The sequence below is a fragment of the Callospermophilus lateralis genome, unplaced genomic scaffold (assembly GCF_048772815.1).
Source record: "Callospermophilus lateralis isolate mCalLat2 unplaced genomic scaffold, mCalLat2.hap1 Scaffold_130, whole genome shotgun sequence".
NCBI lineage: Eukaryota > Metazoa > Chordata > Mammalia > Rodentia > Sciuridae > Callospermophilus > Callospermophilus lateralis.
In genome coordinates this window covers 150,199-177,795 of record NW_027512473.1, presented here as the reverse complement: position 1 = coordinate 177,795, position 27,597 = coordinate 150,199, and the positions used below count along the sequence as shown (strand labels likewise).

The following is a 27,597-nucleotide window of genomic DNA, read 5'->3' as shown; positions in this document are numbered from 1 at the left end:
TGGAATGAATATATATATATGGAATTTTGGAAACACTCTAAAGTAAGCAAACTTTTGTCTCTTGAAAAGCCACAATTATAATGTAGCTTCTTAGTCAATGAAACAATATGTTGGCTCAACAAACAGGACTGCAGACTTTCCAGCCAATTCCAGTTGCTGATATCTACATGATCCCAGGTTACTGGTAATCAAGTTCCAGATAATTCTTATAGAAACCTGTCCAAAACAATCTATAAATTGTTGATTAGGAGAGGGGCATGTTGTTTCTTACTATATATTTTTTCCTTTCATGCAAGTAGAGCAGTATAGGGACTGGGTACCAAAGAATCTACAGAAAAAAAAGAAAAGAAAAAAAAGAAAAAATCTCAGAATAATAAGTAAACAATAAATGTATAAGCTTAGTACTATTTACATTTGTAGCAAAACCATGAAATGCTAAGGTGCATATCTAACAAAATATGTACAAAATCTATATGAGCAAAAATTCAGAACTGATGAAATATCAGAAATTTAGATCTAAATATACCATGGTCATGTATGTTTAGGAAGACTCAAAATTATCAAGATGTCAATTCTTTATTTTGATTCAATCCAATCTCAATCAAAATCTCACCAATTACTTTGGATATCAGCAAACTGATGCTAACATTATACAAAAAAGCAAAGGACCCAGTATAGTCAACACAAGGAACATATTATGTTAAATAGATATTACATATTTTGGCTTAAAAGAAAAATAACATAGACATTCTATTGACTAATTATAAGCACTATTTTCATTATATACTAACTAAATGGGCTTGGAAGAAAAATGTGTGTATTATTTGTTCCCAAAGAGAAGTTTCTAGGACTCATTATTAAGATAAAGCTATACCTTGGTAAGGTACATGGATTCAAAGTAGAGTGATGCTGTATGCCACAATGTCCCATGCAGTGGAAGACTACAAATCTCTAATACAAAATGAAGACAGCAAGATTCATAGAACTAGAGTCTTGTCCCTTTCAGAACAAAGAAGGCATTTCAATTATGTTTCAGTCTTATGCTGAATGTAGCAAAGAGATTCACAGGTAGTAAGGAGACGCTAAATATTTTTTAAATCAAATATAGTCAGCTTTCTGTATCTATGAATTCTACATTATTAAATTCAACCAAGAGATTGATATTCCAGAAAAAAAAGTGCTGTTCTGAACATGTACAGAATTTTCCTGTTATCATTATTCTTTGAACAATACAGTATAATAACCATTTATACGGCACTTATATTGTGTTAGGTATTATAAGTAATATAGAAAATTGAAATATACAGGAAGATGTACATAGATAATATGCAAATCATATACAACTTAGATTAGTTAAAATCTAGCATATAACAATATAATCATTCATGTGAGGAAAAATCTGCTTAAATCTATAAATTTCATTATTTAAGAAATGTAAGAAAATATTTTATGCATTAAGCTTAATTGACATCAACCAAAATTATTTAAAGATAGTGAATTAAAACAAAAACAACCACAAAAAAACTTTACCTTCTTATTATAGAAGGCACAAAGTGCATTTACCCAGTCCATCAATAATTTCACATTTTCACTATACTGTTCAAAGAAACCACTATTTATTTTGTCTTTTTTCTTATTAATAATAGCATCAGAGCAGCACGACACTGCAGACAATGATTTCTTTATACTGTGTGTGTATTTTAGAAAGTGAATTTCTTCCTTTGATTGCTCTAAATTAAGGGAAATATCCACCTGAAACATATAAAAAAGGATAAATTCCTTAATTTTTTATATATTAGTTTATATTTTTAATGTTTTATTGGTGCTTTATATTGTACATATTAGTGGGATTCATTGTTACATATTCATACATACCCATAACATGATTTGTCAATGCCATTTCCTAGTACTCTTCTCCCCTTTTCCTCCTCTCCTGCCTTCTCCTTTCTTGCCTCACTTTCCTCTACTATACTGGTCTTCTATTTTCATGAGATTCCCCACCCTATCCCCCCTTTTTTTCCCTTTGTTCTCTCTAGTTCCACATCATGTTATTTTTGACCTACAGAATTAAAGTATCTATTCTGTACTTTGATCAACTGCAGGTTAAAAAAATAAAACCTAATCAGAAATTTTAAAATCCAAAAATAAAATTCCCAAAGTACAGAAAAATCTACATTTTCTTTAAGGACCTCATACATGCTAGGCAAGGCAAGCACTCTTCTACTAAGCTACATCGCCATCCTACAATCTACACTGATAAAATATCTAGTGGTTAAGAAAATGAGATTTGGGGCCACACAAGCTTAGATTCTCAGCACAGTTCCACCTATCAATGATATAAACTTGAGCTTCAGTTTCCTCACCTGTGAAGGAGACTTAACATGACCTAATGCATGTGTGAGAAATATTAAAATAGAATACATACAAAAATTATCACAGGCCTGAGACAGAATAAATTCTAATAAGTGGTAGTTATTATTGTGTTTATTTGATTCAAATTCCTTTTATAAACTACTAATCAAAATTGAAAAATAAAAAAAAACACAAAATGTGCCAAATGTATAATACCTGAAAAGCAAATACAATTTTCCAAAGCAATGCAAGAGTCTTTTCTCTGTGCCTATCCATAATATCCTTAGATAGGATTGAATTTCCTGCCAATAAAAATGCAGTCCATTAGCATGATTCATGTATATATACCAATATTCAATAAGAATAAGTATTTCTCTGTTCAGTTTTTACCATGTTCATCACTTAATTGAATTCCTCATGATTTAAGAATTTGAAGAACAATGTCAACATTGTGCATTTTTTGAAGACGACTTATTGCAGGAATCCTGAGTTTCTTTGAAAGATTCCAGTTCTATGTGAGAAGTTCCATGGTTCGCCTAGTAGTAAAGAAATTTTCAGATGAATTTGCTACGTAACAATATATATGAAAAGAAATATTCATTTAAAAATAGTTATTACCCACATAAATCCCAAGAGTTTAAAGAGAGTAAGGTCAAAAAGACTCCAAATAACTATCTCAAAACTGTATTGCTCCATAGTTAATGAGTAGCTGTTTTTCATTTTTAATTTTTAAATATAGAAATTCATGAATAAAATGATAAGAAAACTGAAACATACACAAAAATATACATACATATCAACAAAATAATAAACTTCTTCAGAGAAAGAAAAAAAGGAAGGAGAGGAAGGATAAGAAGAAGGAGGCATGTATTAAGGTGTGCTATAATCTATTAATCAAGTTAAGTGTTTTTTTTTGTTTTTGTTTTTATTTTAGTTATCATGGTAAATCCCATAGTCAGGTATTAGTGGCCTTTTTTTTTTTACAGAGAAAGAAACAAAGGTCCAGGAGGAAGTTAATTTAATTGATCTAATTCATCATCATATACTGCTATGACAGAAATAAGACAGCAATTAAAATCTTGTTTCATCAGTTTCCATAACAACAGTTGGTCGAATTCTCTTTCTCTCTCTGTGTGTATAATAGTAATGCATACTATAAACATATTTGAATGTCTACCTAAAAAAGACATGTACTCCAGAGCTTGAATTCAAATTCCTAATATCATCTAGATTACCAATATTTTATCCACTACACAATAGGCAATATTTCCATAGAAAAAGCAAGCCTCATATGATGTTGTATGTAACTAAAAGGTGACCAAATTATTTACAGAATCATGGTTTCTAAAGGCTAGAAAATGACTTAAGATCACCCTAGACCAATCAATGTAGGAAACATTTCTGCAACAATAGACCAACCCATTACCAGTTTAACTGGCTGGTTTGAAATTCACATACACATAAAAAAAACACATAATGAGGCTGGGGCTGTAGCTCAGTGGTAGAGCACTTGCCTAGCATGTGTGAAGCACTGGGTTTGATTCTCAGCACCACATAGAAGTAACTAAATTAAATAAAGATATTGTGCCCATCTATAACTAAATCTCTCTCTCTCTCTCTCTTTTTTAACCCCCAAAGTGTTTCCTTGATAAGGGTATAACATATTGGAGAGTTCCCTAGAAATAAGACTATTGTCTCCAATCCAGAAATTCTAAAGAGAAACTGAAGTACATGGTCAAAGTCAGGCCTTCCAAAGCTGAAATAAGCAATCCATTACTAAAATCATAGCCAACTGTGAGGGATTCCAGTTTATTATTTGGTAAATATTCTGTAATTTAAAGTCAGGCTTAAAAGAGTCTATATCTCCATTTTACTCTATAAAACTTGGGCAAGTCATTCTATCACTTCATCTGATTTTAATCAAACATTAAAACAAAGTAAATGCTACTAAAGCTAGTCTGAAATGATAATGGAACTCATGAAGCTACTGTTGACATAAAATGTATTTAAGTGTTTAATGTTTTAATTAGTCTCATGCTCTTTCCCAGTCCTTTTCTGAGATATCAGTAGTTCCTAACCATGTACTGCAGAGCATGTACTCAAGTCACATGCCAACAGAAAAAAAAGTGTGATAGGAGAAAAGTTTCTAGGCATAAAACTGATATCATTTTTTGAAAGAGAAATCTCAATTTTTTTCAACCCTAAATTTATTCCATTACAAGAAAGAACAAAAAAAAAAAATATATATATATATATATATATATATATATATATATATATATATATATATATATTTATTTATTTATTTATAAGTACAGAGTACGACATTTTCCAAAAAAAATTGGTCTATTCCATTAGCAAAATGATTCTATTTCTTATACTTACACATGACGCACTCCACACTGCAAATCTACAGCAAGATTTGTAACAGAAAAATAAAATTCATCAAATGGTGTCTGAACATGGCTAACAGGCAATCCCAAAAAGCCAAGGTGATGGGAAAGATCACCTTCACCACTTAGGAAATCTCGTGAAAAAGCCAGAAGGATTTCTTTACTAGCCTACAAAGAAACAGGTTGCAGATATAATATTTCAATAGTATAACTTTTTATATAATAAAAGCAAATCCTTTTGGTCATTCTGTAAATATAGACATAAAATTAATTATAGTATAAAAAGATTTTCAGTTTCATATCAAATGTTAATACTGCAAATATCATACATTTTCAATTTAATGTTCTCCTTAAAATTTGCTCATAATTAATAACATACTACAAAACCTAGCATTAATTTGATAATATACTACATCAAAATTAGGTAAGAAATTTCCCTCAAAATTAATTTCTTAGAAACATAGTTTAGTTCATTTTCATGTCAAAATTAAGAGTAATAATGATGTACTGGTGAAAGGTTAACCAACAAAAAATCAGGAAAGGTAGAATTACTGATGGGATTCACTAAATAAACATTCATTCATATTATATTCTAACATATTAGTCTCTAGAAATGTTCTTTCTGGGCTGGGGATGTGGCTCAGTGGTACAGTACTTGCCCCACATGTGTGAGGCAATGAGTTTAATGCTCAGCACCACATATAAATAAATGAATAAAATAAAGGTTCATCAACAGCTAAAAAAAATTTAAAAAAAAACACAATTAATGTTCTTTCTAAACAGAAAATATGCCACAAGATCAACAAAAGTCTTAAATGGGAAATTTGAAATATATAAGATAAAATGAAAATTATACCTTGAATTCAGCATCTTTACAGAAGAGACAAGGATCATGATCAATAAGTCTGGAAAGCTTAGCATACCAACAACAATAACTTTTTCAATGTGAAAAAGCTTGGACAAAGCTTCTTCATGATCTTAGAAAAAATAATAACAAATTCATCCATGAAAGGCAAGTTGCACTTAAAACATAAAAAAAGTAGTAGCAAACAAATAAAAAAATCACACTATGTGCCTTTCTTAGTGTTTTACATATATGAATTCAATAAACCTATACAACAACTCTACATAAGTGGTACCATTTAATATTTTCAATTCATGGATAAGGAAAATGGGCACATGAGGAGATTTAGCTGGATTCATTCAACTGACATTTACGGAGCACCTACTATTTGCAAGCTTTGTCCTAGGCACTATATATACAGTAGCAAAGCATGATAAATATAATCTGAATAGGATTTATAATCTATTGGAGGGAGAAGATGGATAGAGACAAAAAATAGTAGTAATAATTATACATAGTGAAGAGGAATAATGGGAATAAGGAAAAGGAAGGCAGTGGAAACAGACCTATTTAGACTGGTTTCTTTAAGAAAGTAAAACATAAATAAAAACAGGAAGAATAACCAGAAGCCATTTGTGCATAGTGTGGAGAAAATGCAAAGGAAGCAGCAATGTTAACCATCTCTGTATAAATGAGGAACAGTAGGGTGTCTATATTCAGCTGCTATATCAGGATTCCAAAGCAAGCGATTCAGAATAAACATAGCCAACCCTGTGACATCACTATTGTCTTCCAAAGATATGAGTTCACCATAAATTGTCTAAAAACAAAAAATTAAAACCTAAAGTCAGAATCATACTACCTCAAAAAAGGAATGAAACGCTATTGGAGAAGAGTAGACAACAATCTTCTAAAGAACTGGTAATAGTCTATATCCTAAACAGTAAGGAAATGACATAGTCATTCAATAAATAACCCTTTAAAACTATACATATATAGTTTATGCATTTTTAAATGTTTACTTCACAAAAAAAAGACAAAACTTAGAACTTAGATAAATTTTTAAGCATCTGACAAGGAGCTTTTACATTTATGTTTAAAATTTTTCCTTTAAGTTAAAGGAATATTACAGGTATATGCCATTGCTGGGGGCAGTGGTATATACCTGTAATCTCATTTACTTGGAGGCTAAGGCAGGAGGAACACAAATTTGAGGCCAGCCTCAGCAACTTAGCAAGACCCAGTCTAAATAAAAAATAAAAAGTATTGGAGTAGAGTACTGCTGGATTCAATCTCCAGTACCAAAAATTTTAAAAAGTATAGAAACATTGTTCAAATTTAATTATAACCATGCAACTACACATATCATGAAAAGTATAACAGAACCCTAATTATTCAAAATTTTATAATAGTTAACAAGTACTATGTAATAATTCAAATCTGGATGACGTTTTTTAAGTAGTAGTCCATCAAATAATTGGAAAGTTGTGATTTGGCTCAGACAGTTGTAGGTACAAGGCTTGACCAATTACTAGCATTTTACAAGTCACTTAATATCAGAGCTTTCACTTTGTTAGAGAAGTAAAAATAATAATACACATCTCATTGAGATTTAAAGAGACTTAAATTAGAAAATATGTTTTAAATAGCCTAGTCTTTTCATTTATAAATGTTCAAAAAATTAGTTTACTATACTATAGGTTCATTACAGCCAAGATCACATTATGTATATTTAAAAGACTACAGAAGTAGCTGGGCATGGTGGTGACACAACTGTAATCCCAAGTGGCTTGGAAGGCTGAGGCAGTTTGAGGCCAGCCTTAGCAATTAAGCAAGGCCCTAAACAAGTTAGCTAGACCTTGTCTCTAAATAAAAAATAAAAAAGGCTGTAGGTGTGGCTCAATGGTAAAGTGTTCAATCTCCAATACAAAAAAAAAGAAAGAAAGAAGAAAAAGACTATAGAAATAAATTACTCTGTAACAATATGTCAATAATAAATAATGACATGGTCTACTTATCTAATCAGTATTTCCTAGTTGACCTTATATTTTATATTGAAGATGAATCAAGCTAAACAAATAATTTTATAACTTCTATGAGTAAAACCACATTTTATTAAAGAATATTCTAAGTATATAATTGAAAAATAAACTGTTTAAAACTAAAACATATCCTCACCTCTACGCCAATTCGAAGCCACAAAGGATTATAGGATAATAGCCAGTTCAAGACTTTCTGATGTTCTCCTGAAATATAGATCAAAAGAAAGACAAGTTCAGATCACTAATTAAATAAAGAGGATAAAATTCCACGGAAAAGATATCAGTGGAAAAAAAAGAATAATCACTTAAATGAAGCATATTGTCTATATGAAAAATACTTCTATTGTTAACTATACATTATTATATTTATGTATGTGAGATTTGGGGCAGAAAAGCTAAAGCAAGTAAATTTAGCTTTGAAACAAAAAATATCTCTATCTATCTATACACACACATACACATACACACACACACACACACACACACACACACAAAATGAAATCAGTGTCTGGAAGAGATAATTTTATTTTTATATTTATTGTAGCATTATTCACTGTAGCCAAGATGTGGAAACAATCTAAGTATCCACCAATGAAAGAAAGAATAAAGAAAATGGGTTGTGTCTATACACATAATGAAATACTATTCAGCCTCTAAGATGAAGGAAATATGTCTTTTTTCACAACATGGATAAGCCTGTAGGACATTATGTTAAGTGCAATAAGCCAGGAAAGGAAAAACAATCACTGTATTATCTTGCTTGCACATGTAATCTAAAAACATTGAATTCACAGAAGCAGAGAGAATGGTGGTTGCCAAGGGCTGAGGAGATGCTTATCAAAAGGGTACAAAGTTTCATTTATGCAAGATGAATAAGTTCTAGAGATTTACTGTATAGTATTGTGATTATATTTATCAAAGCTGAATTACAAACTTGAAATCTGTTAAGAATACATCTTAAATGTCCTCAACCAACCCATCCTCCTCACAAACGTAACTATGTAAGGTGCTAGATATGTTAATCAGCTACATTGTAGTTATCATCTTACAATATATATGCATATTAACATCACACTGTATATCTTAAATATATACAATTTTTATCTGTCAATTATACTTCCTTCAATAAAACTGGGGGCAGGGACTAAATGCAAAATTTAAAAAATTAACCAGTAACCTTCTTACCAATATCTTTCCAGAGGTGTTTATCTTTTCGAACAATTAACTGCCTATTTTCAATTTCAATTTCAAGCTTTTTAATAGCTTTAACAATTTTTTCAGATGTAAATAAACAGCATGCTGTGCGGCGTAATCTATTCAACCTGCACCGTGCAGTATAAGCTCTGAGAGACATTTCATCTTTTGTAGGCGCTCTAGGAACACTTATTTTATGTTGATTCTCCGCTCCCAAAAGAAGAGTAGCAGCATTTACTGGGTAATAAAAAAAAAGGATAAATGTTTCTGGTTAAAAAACATCATAAATTCTTAAATTCAGCAATAAAATCCAACTTAAGATGATAAAAATGGAATCCATTTCCCACTCCTTCCAAGTTTTCTTCTGATTCTCTAATCTTAAAATGTAGTTGTCATCATTCACTAAGTATCTTGGGCCAATATATCTCCACAACCTGTTAGCACTACCTGCTACCACCAACATTTAAAATATTAGCTTCTCTAATCCAGAATATTAAATGACCTTTGAACTGGCTTATTTTCCATCATTTTTATAAATTAATAAAAAAAGTTAAGCTCCTAAAGAATGTGATTTTTGCTCAGATCCAAGATGGTAGACCAGAGGGAGGCAGCATTCTGTGTCGCTCCATGACCGGGGTCTCAGCCTGTGGGAATACTGCTTTGCTGAGAGTGATAGAGGACCCCCCATAGCTGATCCTGAGCAGGAATCACAGCCTCTTTGCCCGCAAGGCCCCAGGCCTCAGCTTTAGAAAAGGACTTCCGACTCCTGACTACTTGCTCACGCAGGTCACAAGGTGCCTTAGTGGGACCACTGGCATCAGCACCAGCGCAGAATTCCCAGACGCTGCTCCCACGAAGTACAGCTGCTACCCATGAGCAGGAACTCCAGCCGCCACTCCCACGTGGACCCCCATCTACCAATGTGAGGCTCCCTCTGTCGCTTCCATCTTGGGACTCTGCAACTACTGTCTTAGTCCCCTATTTTCAGTAGCCGGCCTGCACCTGGGGACATCAGAAGCTCTGAAAAAAAGCTGAGAGCTGCAACATTGCATGCTACAGACTTATCTAAACCAATCACAACACATCTCCTGGCTACCGCACCCCACCCCTCCCAACACCCCATCGCAGAAAGCAGCTGCCTCCATCTTGGGTCATCTTCATCACCATCTTCAGTTGGGGCAACTACCAGTTTGGAACACCAAATAACCACGTACCCATAGTTTTCTAATTCCTCCCAATCGCCAGCAGCTGCTAACTTGGAACAGTGCAATAAAAAACAGCCCTCTATGACAGCCACCAGAGTGCAACATACAAGAACCTCTGGAGAAAGGCTCCTGATTAGGAAGTAGAAAGGGGGGGGGAGGGAGATACACTTTAGAGACTAATTTAGAGGGCAGGAACTGTGAGGTCTACAGGTGAGATAAGGAGATAAGACCCAGCACCCACATGACAGGAGCAGATAGATGCCAAAGGAGATCCTTGAGGTGCAGTCTCCCAACTGGAGTGCCAAACCCCACTTCCAGGTGCCCTGCACACAAGACCAACTCTCACACCCTGGTAACCCCCACCATCATGAGAGCAGAGATATCAACTAAGAACAGACAACCCCACCTACTGGATGAGAAGGGAAGCAGGAAAGATTCTCATCTCCAACCAAAACAATCCTTATTTCTTCCTTTGAGATTTTTTTTCTTTCTTCTCCCTCTTTATTCTCCTGCCCTCACATCCCCAACATATGTGAAAGCAAGTACTTTGCATGAATTAGGATATTGAGGACTGGTATGACTGAATAGTATATTACTGTTGTGTTGTATATTCTTTTATTTCTTTCTCTCCAATTTTTATTATTTTAACATTTTTAAATTTTTCTTAATATACATGTGTTTGTCTTATGTATTCTATGTCTTTCCTCTTACTTGTCTACCCCAAATTACTTCCTCTCTATTCTCCTGCTACTAACATTCTTCTTTAGATTTCTCTTTCACACATCCTAAGATTAACTCTATATCCTCATCTCATACCTCCTCAACATATCTTCCTACACCCCAGGTTCTTTGCCCACCATCAGAAACTATAAACCCTTTTACAAACCTACTGATTATATTGTAGATAATACTTGAATTTACCATTTCTGTACACTGTGACCAACCTGTAAATATCTTAATAACAAATATTTGGTTTTAGGTGGTATTTTGTTTATATTTGTTAACATTGTCCTTTCCCTCAGGAGAGGTATTGGAACCCTACAGGGGCACTATAAGCCTATGGGATAAAAATGGTAACGCCTTGGATTCACAGAGCTAAAAAGGAAGACACAAAAGCAACATGAAAAGACAAGGGAAGAAGGTGCCACACACAAATGAAGATACCACATTATTAGAATCCATGGCCAGCACAGCAGATGAAATGACAGAGAAGGAGTTCAGGATGTATATAGTTAAAATGTTTTGTGAATTAAAGGATGATATAAGAGAGCAAATACAGGCAGCAAAAAAAAAATCATCTTGACAAAGAGCTACATAAGCAAATACAGGAAGCAAAAGATTACTTCAATAGGGAGATAGAAGTTCTAAAGAAAAACCAAACAAAAATCCTTGAAATGAGAGGCTAAGGATGTAGCTCAAGCGGCAGCGCGCTCACCTGGCATATGCGGGGTGCTGGGTTTGATCCTCAGCACCACATAAAAATAAAATAAAGATGTTGTGTCCACCGAAAACTAAAAAATAAATATTAAAAATTCATTTTCTCTCTCTCTCAAAAAAAAAATCCTTGAAATGAAAGAAACAAATTAAAAGTTCAATTGAAAGCATCACCAACAGATTAGACCACTTGGAAGACAGGACCTCGGACAATGAAGAAAAAATATATAATCTTGAAAAGAATGTAGATCACAAAGTTGAAAATGGTAATAAACCATGAGCAGAACATTCAAGAAATATGGGATAGCATAAAAAGACCAAATTTAAGACTTATTGGGATAGAGGAAGGCACAGTTCCAAAACAAAGGAATGAACGATCTATTCAATGAAATAATGCAGAAAAATTTTCAAACATAAAGAACGAATTGGAAAACCAAATTCAAGAGGTTTACAGGACATCAAATGTACAAAATCACAACAGATTCACACCAAGGTACATTATAATAAAAATGCCTAACAGACAGAATAAGGAGAGAAAATTAAAAGCCACGAGAGAAAGGAATCAGATTACATATAGGGAGAACCAAGTAGGTTATGGCAGATTTTTCAACCCAGACCCTGAAAGCTAGAAGATCCTATAACAACATATATCAAGCTTTGAAAAGAAAAATGGATGCCAACTAAGAATTTTGTATCCAGCAAAACTAAGCTTTAGATTTGATGATGAAATAAAAATCGTCCATGATACACAAAAGTTAAAAGAATTACAGCTAGAAAACCTCTACTACAGAACATCCTTGGCAAACTATTTTATGAAGAGAAAATGAAAAACAACAATAAAAATCAGCAAAGGTAGATATTACACTAAAGGAAAAGCTAATCAAAGGAAAACCAAGTCAAGTTAAATAACAAAAATAAACAAAAGTAGCTGGGAATACAAATCATATCTCAATAATAACCCTGATGTTAATGGCCTAAATTCACTAATCAAAAGACATAGGCTAGCTGATTCGATTAAAAAAAAAAAAAAAAAAAAAGACCGAACAATACAATATTCTGTTTCCAAGAGTCTCATTTCATAGAAAAAGACATACACAGACTGAAGGTGAAAGGTTGGGAAAAATCATACCACTCACATGGACTGCAGAAGCAAGCAGGGGTTTCCATCCTCATATCAAATAAAGTAGACTTTAGCTAAAGTTAATCAAAAGGGACAAAGAAGAACATTTCACACTGCTCAAGGGAACCATATACCAACCAGACATAACAATTTTAAATATATATGCCCCAAATAATGGAGCATTTATGTTCATCAAACAAACTCTTCTCAAGTTCAAGAGTCAAACTGACCACGATATAATAATTTTGGTGACTTTAACACACCTCTTACACCACTGGATAGGTCTTCCAAACAAAAGCTGAACAAAGATAATATAGGACTCAATAATATACTCAATAACTTAGACTTAATTGACATATATAGAATATCTCATCCTTCAATGAGAGAATATACTTTCTTCTCTAAACACACATGGATCCTTCTCTAAAACAGACCATATATTATGCCACAAAGTAACTCTTAACAAATACAAAAAAGTAGAGATACTACCCTGTATTCTATTAGATCATACTGGAATGAAATTAGAAATCAATGATAAAATAAGAAATACAAACTATTCCAATAACTGGAGACTAAATAATATGCTACTAAATGAACAATGGGTTGCAAAAGACATCAAGGAGGATATTAAAAAATTCTTAGAGGTAAATGAGAACACAGATACAACATATCAAAATCTCTGGAACACTATGAAAGCAGTTCTAAGAAAAGTTCATTGCATGGAGTTCATTCCTTAAAAGAAGAAAAAGTCAACAAATAAATGACTTAACATTACATCTCAAAGCCTAAGAAAAAGAACAACAAATCAACACCAAAAGCAGTAGAAGACATATTTAAGGAAATATTTAAAATCACAGCCAAAATCAATGAAATTGAAACAAAAGAAACAATTGAAAATATTAACAGAACAAAAACTTGGTTCTTTGAAAAAAATAAATAAAATTAACAAACCCTCAGCCATGCTGACAAAGAGAAGGAGAGAGAAAATTCAAATTACTAATGAACGTGATGAAAAAGGAAATATCACAACAGACACTACAGGAATACAGAAGATAATTAGATATTATTTTAAAAACTTGTACTCCAATATAGTAGAGAATATCAAAGGCAATGACAAATTTCTAGAGGCATATGAGTTGCCCAAGTTGAATATCAAGATGATATACTCAATTTAAACAGATTAATAGAAGATGCCATCAGAAGCCTACCAACCAAAAAAAGCCCAGGACCAGATGAATACACAATTGAGTTCTAAATAACTAATACCAATACTCTATAAATTATTCTGAAATAATTTATAAGAAATAGAAAAAGAGGGAGCGCTTCCAAATTCATTCTGTGAGGCCAATGTCACCCTCATTCCAAAACCAGGCAAAGACAAATCAAAAAAATAAAACTTCAGACCAATATCTCTAATGAACATAGATGCAAAAATTCTCAATAAGATTCTGGAAAATTGAATACAAAAACATATCAAAAAGATAATGTACCAAGATCAAATGGGTTTCATACCAGGGATGCAAGGCTGACTCAATATATGGAAATCAATAAATGTAATTCATTACATCAATAGACTTAAAGAATCATATGATCATCTCAATAGATGCAAAATAAGCATTTGACAAAATACAGTACCTATACATGTTCAAAACACTAGAAAAATAGGGATAACAGGAATATATCTCAACATCATAAAAGCTATCTATGATAAGCCTAAGCCCCAGGACAACATCATTTGAAATGGAGAAACAGTAAAGGCATTTCCTCTAAAAACTGGAACAAGACAGGGATGCCCTCTTTCACCACTTCTATTTAACATAGTTCTTGAAACACTGGTCAGAGGAATTAGATGAAAGAAATTAAAGGGATACAGATAGGAAAAGAAGAACTCAAATTAGCACTATTTGCCTATGATTCTTCTATACCTAGAAGATCCAAAAAAAACTCCACCAGAAAACTAGTAAAATGAATTCAGCAAAGTACCAGGATACAAAATCAATTCCCATAAATCAAATGCATTTCTGTATATCGGTGACAAATCCTCTGAAAGAGAAATGAGAAAAACTATCCTGTTTACAATAGCTTCAAAAAAAGAATAAAATACTTGAGAATCAAAATTTAACAAAGGAGGTGTAAGACCTCTACAACGAAAACTATAGAATGCTAAAGAAAGAAATTAAAGAAGACCTTAGAAGACGGAAAGATCTACCTTGTTCTTGGATAAGCAAAATTAATATTGTCAAAATGATCATACTACCAAAAGCACTATACAGATTTAATACAATTCTAATCATAATCCCAATGATACTCCTCATAGAAATAGAAAAAGAAGTCATGAAATTCAACTGGAAAAATAATAGCAAAAGCAATCCTTAGAAAGAAGAGTGAAGCAGGTGGCATCACTATACCAGAACTTAAACCTAAACTATACTACAGAGCAATAGTAACAAAAGCAGCATGGTATTGGCACCAAAGCAATGGTACAGAATAGAGAACACAGAATCATATGATTACACTTATATTAGACAAAGGTGCCAAAAATATACATTGGAGAAAAGATAGCTTCTTCAACAAATGTTGCTGGGAAAACTGGAAATCTATATGCACCAAATGAAATTAAACCCCTATCTCTCACCATGCACAAAACTTAACTCAAAATGGATTCAGGACCTAGGAATTAAACCAGAGACTCTGCATCTAATAGAAGAAATCCTACACGTTTCTCTGGTGAATGTGAAATATGGTCTGTTTGAACACTGCAACAATGGGGAAATCACCATTTTGCAAGATTACACAATGGTTTGATAACTAAAATCATTTTAGTTATCTGAAATGGATTCCTATAATTTCTATGAAGAATAGACAAAAGTTAATTTCTTTCTCTTTCAGAAAAAAAATCTTTCAAATGTTTCGGAGTGTCATGCTTCTACCTTATCCCACACCCAAGTCCTCTCTTTAAGAATAAACACTGCAGTGTTTTAAAATTTCATCTGAATTGTCTCTCACAGTCCCTGTACTATGCAGTGTTCTGACCTACTCCTTAAACTAAGGTATTAACAGTGAAGTCAATACATCCAAAATGTTCAGGCCACAAAGGACTGCTTACATTGGCTGATAAAATGATAGAATGGAAGGTAAAAAGAAAAAGCAAGTTTCAGTACTTTTAGTACAGAAAATGTATTCATGTCAACCTATGTAAGAAAAATTACCTACACAATCTTAAAAACTTAAGTCAATAAATTAGTGAAATATAACGTAATAAGTAAAGTATATTTAATTAAAGAATGACAAATCCTGTCAAATTTTGGTCTGCTAAAACAAGAGTATTATTAAATTTAAACATTAACTTAATGTTTACCTTCAGAAATACTTGTTTTTACAGTGAAGTCATCCGGAGTTAATATAAAATTTAGCCACCAAGTGAATCCTTGTTCCTGTTTTTCCTTCCAGCGCTCATCATAAAACATGTTTTTTGCAGCAAATGGCATTGGGTGTCTAGGAATATCTAAGAATACAACTAGATTATTACATATAAAAATTTCTAGTAAATTACTGTACAATATATAGAAAAATAACTTTTTTTAAAACTAGTGAAACCATAATAAAAAAACTGAACAATATTTGCTTTTCACTACTTGCTACAAAGACTTGAAAACATTTTGGGTATGAAATGTGATCAAGCAAAATGATAGGGAATAAAACAAAATTCCCTGATTATTTAAAAATCCTAACCTACCATAAAGCAATTTCAGTAAAATCTGATAGAATACCTTAATTATAATTTGCATACACACTTTAAAAATTCTTCAAGGCCTTTATTCAAATTTTTTAAAAAACTCATTTCCATTTGAAATGAAATTGATGCTTCATTCCATGTCACTTTTTCAGATTAAATATAATAAACTATATTTTCAGTTTAAATATAATAAGCACGTACCTGCTTTTAATGGTTTTATGAAGGTCAAATTAGACTGTGCCACAGCAACAATGGGTTTTATCCTTTTGTTTGTTTTAGAAATAGGTGTTTTGAATGCCATTGAATCTAAAATACATTAGAAAACAAAATTAATAGCATTAAAAAATAAAATTCCCAAAGTTGGTAGCTCATTTAAAATTAAAAGTATGGGTTCTTTATAATCATATTCATTTAGCAAATACTTAATAATTACTATGCTTCAGATACTAATATTACGAACTTAGTAGTCAATGAAACCAACATCTAGAATGTTTTTCAGACCAAAACAATACATTCAATTTTTGTCTACAGAAGTTACTGTCCAGATTTAACCACAATTGACTGTGTGCATATATTCCAGACTGTGTTAGGTACAGGGAAAATACAGAATAGAAAGATAATTGTCACAGCCTATAGGCAGTTAAGTCTAATACAGAAAAAGTTTAAAAGGGGCATAAAAGACCTTCTGGATGAAAATATACATGTGCTAACTCCTAAAATGAATATTAAGCACAAGGGATATGGCTTGCTGACAAAACTATAACAAGGATACAACAAAGAATAAACACATATAAGAAATTACATAAAAGAAGTTGGAAGAGGAAGGGAAGAGTTCAACAATATTAATAATAGTGGCAGCTAATAATTGAATATACTATGCCAAGAGCTATTAAGTATTAATCTTTCACTCATATAATTATCACAATAAATCTATGAAAACAGTACTATAGTTATCCAAAATTTACATAATTAGGATTCTAGGGCTTAGAGGTCACATAAGTTAGGAAGCAGCAGGGGTTTGAACCTGGGTAGTCAAGTTCTAGAGCCTGCACTATTAACAAGTTTGAAGTACCCTCTATTTCAGTGACAGATTTTATTTCAAGAAATAACACCTTCATCTTTATTTTTGAAAATAGTATAAGCAAGAAAATGAATGGGGTTATGACTAAAGATAAAAAACTACAAGGTAGTTATTAGCCAAGTTAGATATGATAAAACAATTTTTAACAAAGGTAGGAAACAGAGCAGAGTTGTTTTAATAGTCGAAACAATAAGTCTTAATACCAACTCACTAGGAAAGTGGTGAAGAATGAGAACAGACTGATTCCCAAGTATATAGCTTACATGATTAATAAATAGCAAGTAATTATAAAGGAAAAGGCAATAAAATTCATAGTAGCAAATACCTATAGGAGTAGCAGTTCACTCTCTCAAAAGCAGGTTTCATACCAGCATATTCTGCTACTAAATGTAAGCATCTTTCCTAATTAGAGCAAACTATAGCCCATGTGTAAAATCCAGCACAATCTTCTTTTGTATGTTCTATACGCAAAGAATAGTTTTTACATTTGTAAATGAATGGGGGGAAATGAAGTGAATAATATTTGATGACATAAAAACTACATGAAATCCAAATTTCAGTGCCTATAAATAAAAAATTAATAGAACACAGGCACATTGTTAGTGGCAGAGCTAAACAGTTGTGATAGAAATATGGCCTGCATAGCCAAAAATATTATCTGAACTATGAAAGAAAAAGGGGCTGGGGTTTTAGTAGGCAAGTGAAAGAGCACTTGCCTAGCATGTGTGAAGCCCTGGGTTTGATCCTCAGCACCACATAAAAATAAATAAATAAGATAAAGTTATTTAAAAAGTTATTTTTAAAAAAATCCCTAAAAAAAGGCTGCTTACTCTTGTTTTAGAGAAATCTCAAATCTATACCTATTATGAAGATAAGGAACATGATCAAGTTATAACATTTATTAAGTTATAATTTTCTTTTTATTTGAACATTTAAAACATAAAAGGGAGACTCACTTTGCAACCTTCAACAAGCTACTCCCTCTGCATTGAAATCATTTTATTCATTAGGAAGCCTGCATTAGTACCTTATCACATTATTTGCCATTCATACAACATCTCTGCTTCTATGCTTCAATAATTCCCTGGGCAGAGCTTAATCATTAAAACTGGGAGTAGCTTGAGGATACAAATTATATTTTTTTCCTGGGAAAACAGAGCCTAAACAATGTATGAACACTTAATATGTGCTTTATTAAGGGGCCTCATTAGTGTTGAAGAAATATATCTGGAGAATTGTTTGTCAGAAGAGAAAGAAGCTAGAGCAGCTCTTAGTGAATTACTGGCTCTTCTATGGGCTCATATATCAGATACCAAATATGTACAGTTCTCTCTAAACCTAACAAAGAGGTTCAACCACGTGGTGGCCTCAAAAACAGGTATGGGTTTGAGTGTCAAAAATTCAGTGGTCTTTGTTCATTCATTCATTCACGAATTCATTCTGTTCATCATTTGTTGTATACCTTGCAGGAGACCAAAATGGATATGTTTCTTAGAATCAAATAATTTGTTATCGGATGAGAACATATCTACAAAAAACAGTAAAGCAAGAAATAGAAATAACAGGTAGGTTCAAGATGTCACATAAGCTGTAATTAGTTTCTAAGGGAATATAATTAGAGGGAAATTCATTAGAGAACAGTATTAACAAAAGTTGGTTATAGTACTTGAAATAAAGGATTGAATTAATGAGAGAAAAACAGATATGAATGTTAGTAAGAGTATACAAAGACAGAATGGTGAATAAAGATATCTGGCTAAATAAACAGAGATCCTATAACTGATGACCTAAAATGACAGAATAATAATTTTGTAAATCATCTGATAATAGTAAAGCACCATTGGAGTTTCCTGAGCAAGGAAGAAAAACACCACATAGTGGAAAATCAGAAGAGTTGTTTTAATAATTATACATTGGCACAGAACTTTGAAGTCAGTGAATCCCATTGTGCCATCACTATAATCCTTGGTCGTTACCCCAAATAAAAACTTTTATTTATCTTTTCTTCCATTTAAACCCCAACAGTTTAACAAGAATGGTGAAAAAAAAAAACATTTATGTTGTAGCTAGAAAAACCTAAGTTTAAACTGTGACTCTAAATATTTGGTAGCGTTTGAGAACCTGGGTCAAGTCACTGTTTTGAACATGATACGATGATGAGTGAACTAAATAAAAAGGTCATTCTAGTTAGAGAAAACAACAAACTGCAAATACCCTGAGGACACAGCATATTTGAAGTTTCAAGGACTACAAGGAAGCCAAAGTGGTAAAAAACAGTGAGCAAGGGAAAGAGAAAAGTAAGAGGCTGGAAAGTCAAAAGGTCATAATATTGATGTTATAGGGACCTGTAAATCATTGTAGGAATTTGGGCTTTCATTGCAACAGGAAGTCATTAGATGTTATGAAACTGAACAGTCCAAGCCCTAATATTTTAAAAGTAGTATGTGGGTACGCAGACTATGGAAAAGTCAAGGGTGAAAGCAAGGAGATCTGTTTGCACATCCTGCAATGACAAAGACTGGCCCAAACGGTGCCATTCAATGGTGAGTGAGAAGTGATCAGATTATGATTATATTTGAAGGAAAGAGAAAATTTGTTGGTGGACTGAGTTTAGAATCAGATCTGCATTTGAGTTTATAAAGAAAGGATGAGAGAGAAACACAAATAAGGACAATTCCACAGCTTTGGGCCTCACTATTGAGAAATAACAGATGAGATCATTAAGAGAATGAGTAAAATATAAAAATGTTTAATAACTAGCCCTCTGTAATCCAAAGTGTAAGGGAAATAAGAAACTTCCCACAAAGAAAACTGAAAGGGAGCAGTCAATGAAGAAGGAAGAAAACCAGGAGAATGAGAATGGCAAGATAAAATGTTCCAAGAAGACAGAGGTTCAAGGCTCCAAACTGTTTACAAATAGTTCAAGATGAAGACTGAGAATAGCCAGGCATGGTGGTGCATGCCTGTAATCCCAGCACTTTGGGAGGCTAAGGAAGGAGGATCATGAGTTCAAAGCCAGCCTCATCAACTAAAGGAGACCCTAAGCAACTTGGCTAGACCCTCCAAATAAAATACAGGAAAGGGTTGAGGCTCAGTGGTTAAATGTACCAGGGTTCCATCCCCAATACAAAAAAAAAAGATTGAGAAATAATCACTGGATTTACAGTGTGGAACTCACTGACCATTTATCCCTTCAGCCTATGCTCTATGCTTATGTTGCTTACATTTTCTTTTAAGCAAAACTCCTTAATAGAGTCAATGTTCCCTTTGTGATCATTCACTGAGTTATATACTGATTTGTATAATTTTTGCATATAGATTATACTTAATTAAAAGTTATTTTATGAAGTAAAACATCATTTTGAAAGGAGCTTTATTAGTTATTTCCAATTCATCACCTAAAATTGTTGAATCCACTTCAATCAGTTTTTGCTATTTTATTGAAACTTTTCTTGTTAAGGTCGATTATAATGGGTTTATTGGATGTAATCCTTAATAAATAGAGAAGCATCTATATTTCTACTCCCTCAGTGAAATAGGAAACGGGTCATCAGCTTGGATGAGGATCACAAAACTGACATTACCTGGGGTAGAACCCCAGCTTTATCACTAACTGACTGTAAAATGGGCAAATTACTCAAGTCTCAATGTACCTATTTGTAAAATTGTGCTATGGGTAAAAATAACATTTACTGCACATGAATGTCATAAATATTAAAAGAGGTAATAGTAAGGCACTCACAACTAGGTCTGACACATAAAAGAATTCAGTAAATGTCAGCTACTATTATCAATCATGAGACAGGAGGAAAGAGAAGTTTCAGGATAAAAGGGTGAGGTACCCTATAGCAAAGCTAATAAGCCCGGAAAATACAGCCATAAAAAGAGTTTAGGGATTACTTGGGGTTTGTAGTAATAAAGAACAACCAAGCAAGGTTCAGGCATAGAGTAGGCAAAGTTAGACTGAAATACAGTTGGAATTTGCTGCATGGACAATGAAGGGAAGGAAGCCAGAGGAAGTGCTTATGTTGAACCATGGAATTCAAGCTGAATTAGGAAAGATAGATAGGTCAGAGATGAGGGCCATGGAAACAGTGGTGGATTAAAGAACTGTATGTGTACAGTGGGGTATAAACAATGTTGAAGTTGGGTTCTAGAGGAAATGTGGAACTTATAGAGATAGTAACTGGATATTAAGATGCTTTTAGGAAAGCATGACCTAAGGAGGTTGGAACTAAATTCCCAGAGTAGTAGAAAGATATTCGAAAATGATTTTGAAATCATAATAGTAGTAGTTTTAGAAAAAGTATAATAAGCAAGATTCAAAATTTTGAGAGTGAATCATTCTCTGCATCAAGAGAGGACAGGGGTGAGAAAGTCTGAAAAATGAGCTTTAAACTATTTTGTTATTTTCTTTTTGCTTGTTTTTAAGGGAGAGAGGGGATATTAGTTTGGAAATAGATAAAAAATAAAAAGTAGATATTAGAAGATTCCAGCAGGAGCTCCAAAATCATAAAAGTAGGAGAGAATGCAGACAGAACTTGAGAGGGTTATAATGAAAGCACTGTTGTCAAGAGAAGGTCAGGCTGCAACAGGCTAACAAGGTAGGAGAATGTTTGCAAAGAAGTGCTAATGAAGAACAGTGAGTCCAAAGGATATAGAAGGATTTACAGAATAGGAGAAAGAAAACAGTTCCAATTGAGGGATGTTCAAATGAGAGATGTGTATATTTCTTAGGAGGCCTAGAATTCTTTCAAATTATCTGGTAAAATACATAGTATGGGTTACTTTCCTGCGTGGATCTTGATTGTCAGAAGAGGTATTTTGGGTTAAAAGTGTGATGGGATTAATCCTGTCTGCTTCTGAGGCAGTGTGATAAAGCTGTGAATACTAGAAAAGGAAAAATATTCTTCTCTAAGAAATGGAGAACTCTAGGGACCTATCTTCATTTCCAATTAGTGGATGGACAGAGGCAAAGACAGAGTAAGCTTATCAGGAGTACAGGACATGAAAAGGTCTTTCCTACAATCTTTCTGATGGTAGTATTCGGGCCAGGAACTTCACTGGGCCTTCTAGTTAGGGTGTGGACTAAGGCAAGACATGTCAAATACTTTCTTAGGGTGTAAAACTTAAGGAGGTACCAAAAATATCAAATTGAGATAAATATTTGGATATAATATTTTTTAAAAAACAGAATTATTGCAGAAAATTCATGAGTAAAATATCAAAAGTTTGGGCTGGGGTTGTGAATCAGTGGGAGAGTGCTTGCCTCACACATGTGAGGCATTGGGTTCGATTCTCAAGACCACATAAAAATAAATAAAAAATAAATAAAAGTATTGTGTCCATCTACAACTAAAAAATAAATAAATAAAATTTTAAAAAATATCCAAAGTTTAACAGACAAGATTGCAACAATTTCAGAAATTAGTCCCACACTATTTGTTCTGTCTTCCACTGAGCAATTTGACAAATGAAAAGTACAAGTTAATATAAGCTTATCAAAAGCAGATTCACTAAACCAAAACAGAAAATACACTAGAGATTTTATAAATAATACTCACCAGTTTTCTTCTTAAGGCTTAATTTCTCTCTGTTGCTAGTACATTTTGAGATTGGTGTTGTCATCTTTATTTTTTTAACAGTTGATGTTTTCAATTCCAAGGGAGAAAAGTGGATTCTTTTGATTTTGGGTATATCCATATGTTCTATAATAGCAACCTTCACATTTGTATCTTCCATGTTTCCATCACTTTTTCTTTTAAAAGCAACTAAAGCTGTCATTGAATTACTTACTTCACTTTTATAACACTCAGGTTTACTTAATACTGAATCGATAATTGGAAGATGAGAATGTAAAGCTTCTGTTTCTTTGGGGTGATCTATTACTTTTTCACATTCACCTACTGTACTGTTGAGGCATCTTTTTGCTTTTGGCTTATTAATCTGTTTGATTTTCTCTGGCAATGGTGGTCTTCCTTTTAATAACTGTGTTAGAAAGTATGGGGCGTCTCTTATGTTGCTTATTATGGCTATAACGAGAAACATCCTGAACTGCAGAAAATTTAGGGTGAATTTGTTTTCTAAAATTGTACTAACCTTGACTTCACTTCTATAGGATTTAGTTCTTCAAAATTAGGCTTAGGTGTTTTTGAACCCTGATATTCATGACTACATGGCAAAACTTCATTTTTTCTCCAGTGCTGAGGAGACCGGGCAATCTTTGAATTTTCATTTGATAATGATAATATTTTACATGTTTGCTGAGAGGTATATATATGTGCCATGTTATCTTTTACAAATTGATTTGGGGATAAAATAGGATTAACTGAATCTGACTGTAGATCCTGATTTGCTCCATAATTATCATTTACGAAAGAATCTGGACTTAAAATTGTTCTGTAAATTTCATGTATACTTTTGGATTCCAAATTCACAGACTCTGAATTATCTTTTTTAAGTGTATCTGATGAAATAAATGTCATTAACCCTACTTCATTATTAGCTGTATGACTATTACTTACAAAAGAATCTGGACTTAGAAAATTTGCTTGACTTTGCATAATGTTTAAAGTTGAAGAACAGTTTGGGGTCAGAATAAGTTTACTATTCTCCTCACTTTGAAAGGAAGTTTGAGTTATGACTTCCTCATTAAAATTAAAATCTTTTGAAATGGTGGCATCTTCTACTTTTAACTGTTCCTCATTTTCACATGTAAGAAGAGATGAGTAGGTAGTAGACTGACGTACAGAAAGTGGCAAGCAAATTTCACCATGACATTCTTGGAAAGCAGGGCTAATAGGTGATATAGGTATTTTATGTTCTTCAAGGGTTAAAGAACGATTTTCTGTTGGAGAACAGGCTTCATTAATACCCAGATTTTCACATGCCTGTAGTGGGCTACTAATTCTGTCAAGTTTTTGAGAAACACAAAATGTTTTGTTAATGTTTTGATCATTTGAAATCTTTTTGTTATAACTTGAAGAGGCTGAATTTTTCTTTTTATTAATGGTATTCCAAAGACTCCTCTGTAAAAACAAACAAAATATACTGATGAAATTAAAAACCATTGAATATTATTTTAATAAGCAATTTATACATGTTACTTCAGGCTTGTCATCAAAACAATTTTTACACATTATGAAACATTTTCTTGAATTATAGAATGATTAAACTATTACCTTTTTCTTTTTCTGCTCTTCTGCATTTCCTAGCAATATGGCTTGATGTTTCAGAACATCATTTACAAGAAATGTCACAATCTCTCTTATTCGGCCTTCTTTCAATGGTGTCCAGTTAACAGAAATAACTAGTTTTTCTTTAGGCTACAGTCAAAAGAATACATTTAAAATGATTATGATAATATAATTAAAATAATCAAAGCATACCATACAACAACTATTATTCATGAACACTCTAAAATCCTAAAAGCATTTGGTAAGTCAAATATATTTTTCCCACCTGATCTGCTCATTTCATTATAATGAAAATAGTCACCAGCACTAACAGGGTTCATAACAATATAAAACTATAATAAAATCCAACTGGATGAGGGCTGGTGTCCTGGCTCAGTGGTAGACCTCTTGCCTTGCATGTGTGAAGCACAGGGTTCAATTCTCAACACTACATGTAAATCCATTGACAACTAAAAAAAAAAGATCTAACTGGATGAAAGCAATAGAATAGTCTCCAGATCATTTTAATTGAGTGGCTTTAAAAAAAAATGAAATGTCTACTCCTTTATCATGTGCAGTACTTCTATTTCAAATATAATGGTCCTGTATTATAAAGATTTTGTGGAAAAAGAAACATAGAGATGATCAACTAAATTTCCTCTTTCTCACAAACTACTCTACAGTCCACATCATAAAATTGACCTTTGTTAAACAATCTGTATGTTTCAGGAACAATTACAGGTATCTCATACAACTGGTTAACTATGAAGTGACCAATGTCTAGAAACTTTGTCAAAGTCATATCGCTAATAATTAGAACCCAAGTAGTCTGGCTCCAGAGTTTAGACTTTAACATCTATCTACACCATACAGCCTGTCCAGTAGAATCTGCCAAACCCTGACATGACAAAACAACAATAACAAACAAACAAACCTTGGTTGTTTGTCAGAGGAAAAAAACAGTTTTTTGTTTGAAAAGTAAATCTATATAACATCATAAGCAGTTTGTTTTAGAAAATACAAATACAGAATCTTTACTGTGTAAAACAATTTACTCTGAAAACAAGAACTTTACTTCTACATTATAACAACAATAACAATAACAAAAAGTAAAAGTATCACTATACAGAACAGAAATCTAACTTTCCATAGGAAGAAAAGCAGTCATTTATAAACAAGACCAGCCAGGTTCTGAAGTGCAGATAAGCAGTGACACAGAAGGCAATGAACCTCAGATTTGAATTACTACTGCCTTATGAAGTGGTTATTAGCCATCTAGACTCCCTCAGTTAATGATTTCATGCTTTCCAAGGATCTACTCAATTAAAAGGACACATCAGTCAAAATAAGAACCAAATTTTCTCTTTTGTGGAGATGGGAATGGGACTAGTACTTTGGCCAAAGCAGGCTGTAAAAGCTATGTGGGAGGTTCTTGAAACAAATGTCATAAAATTAAATTGAATGCACTCTTTGTGCCAACTATTAGTTTAAAAACACCAAAAGTATTTAAAAATACCCGGAGCATATTTTTAAATGCACTTTTTTGCATAAAGTTTCCTTAGAATGCTGTTAAAGATAAGTAGGCATGCCTTGATGCACTGTCACCGCCCAAGTAACTGAGTGCCCTAACATTATATATGTGCGTGGAAGGCGGCGGGAAGGACAGGGTAGAAAGCGCAGCCCAAGGCACGCCCCGCCCCACGACCTACTGCAACAGGAAACAATGCTGAGACACGCTGAAGCCCAGGTCCGCGGCGCGAAGTGGGAGATCTCCACCTCAGCCACCTCCTCGTTAGGGTTGTGCAAGACCAGGGGCAGCGTCCGCGAGGCGCCCAGGCAGACATCTCCGAAGCAGGGGAAAGGGGACCTGTAGAAGTGGCTGAGAGACAGCGTCGGCGGGGAAGCCGCTCCTCCTGGGCCGCTGGTTCCCGCCGCCCCGCCAGCGGCCGGCGTTCTGTAGGGCTCAGCTCCCAGCAGGTTCGCCCCACTCGCCGGTTCGCCATAGCAGCCTCAGACCCCGTCCCGGCCTCCTTCCCTACCCCCTACCAGGCTGCTCCGGAGCAGGGACCTCCGACCGACGCTGGCCGCTTCACCGCGCGGCTGTGGAAACGGTCTGAGTGAATTTACCCCGCTTTGTTTTCCAGAAGCCGACACCCTAGAAATAAAAAGGGTACCAACCCCAGGAACTCGCAAACTCAAGTCAGGGAGCAAAACTAGTCCTGCCTTTTGCCTCCGTTTAAATTTTTCACCTCCACCAATAGGCACCTCCGCGCTCTGCCCACAACACCAGGGGGCAAATCGATGAGCAGCAGCTTCTGGCCAATGAAACCGCAGCGCCTCGTTTAAATGATTGCATGGTACCCGCCAGTCTTTCTTTGCAGAGGAAAAGAAACGCACAGGTTTAGGATTGAAATTAACTTTAGAGTTTGTAAACAGGTTATGATAAAAGAAAGATAGTAACAGCATTTCCACAGTAAAAGTAGGAATCATTGCGGTTGCGCGGCACAACCATAGATAAAACCGTTGAGTGGGCAAAATAGTTTGTCACTCCACTCATCTGATCCACCACGCCCAGAATTACATCCATGAACTTTACTTCCGCGGTTTTCCGGGCTGAATTGTAAAATATAAAGACAATTAAATTGACAGTTTAGTAAACATGCTTATTTTAGTGGCTGGCCATTGCAGAAGCTCACTACATGTACACTCTGTTTCTTACCTCCAGATACTGGGAGCAATACTAGATAAATAAAAGCTAAGATTCCCAATAATCCATAAATGATGGTTTGGATAGAAAATTCTCTTGACAAACAACCACTGATTTTTATATTAATATTTTTATAATAATGATTTTAGCTCACATATTACTGTATGTCAGGAACAGTTTCAAACCCTTTACATAATTATCTCAAACTTGAATCCTACAAGATATCTCATGGGACATAATTATCATTATTTGCATTTTATAGATGAGGACTATAGAGCATACAGCTAATTAGAAAGCCAGGATATGTATCCCTA

The 27,597-nt window shown here is 33.6% G+C and overlaps 1 pseudogene; it reads right to left on the bottom strand.

The window, feature by feature from the left end:
* LOC143640168 (abnormal spindle-like microcephaly-associated protein homolog) overlaps nucleotides 1–26,579 on the bottom strand; it is a 31,675-nt pseudogene extending 5,096 nt beyond the window's left edge.
* Nucleotides 26,580–27,597: the final 1,018 nt, after the last annotated feature.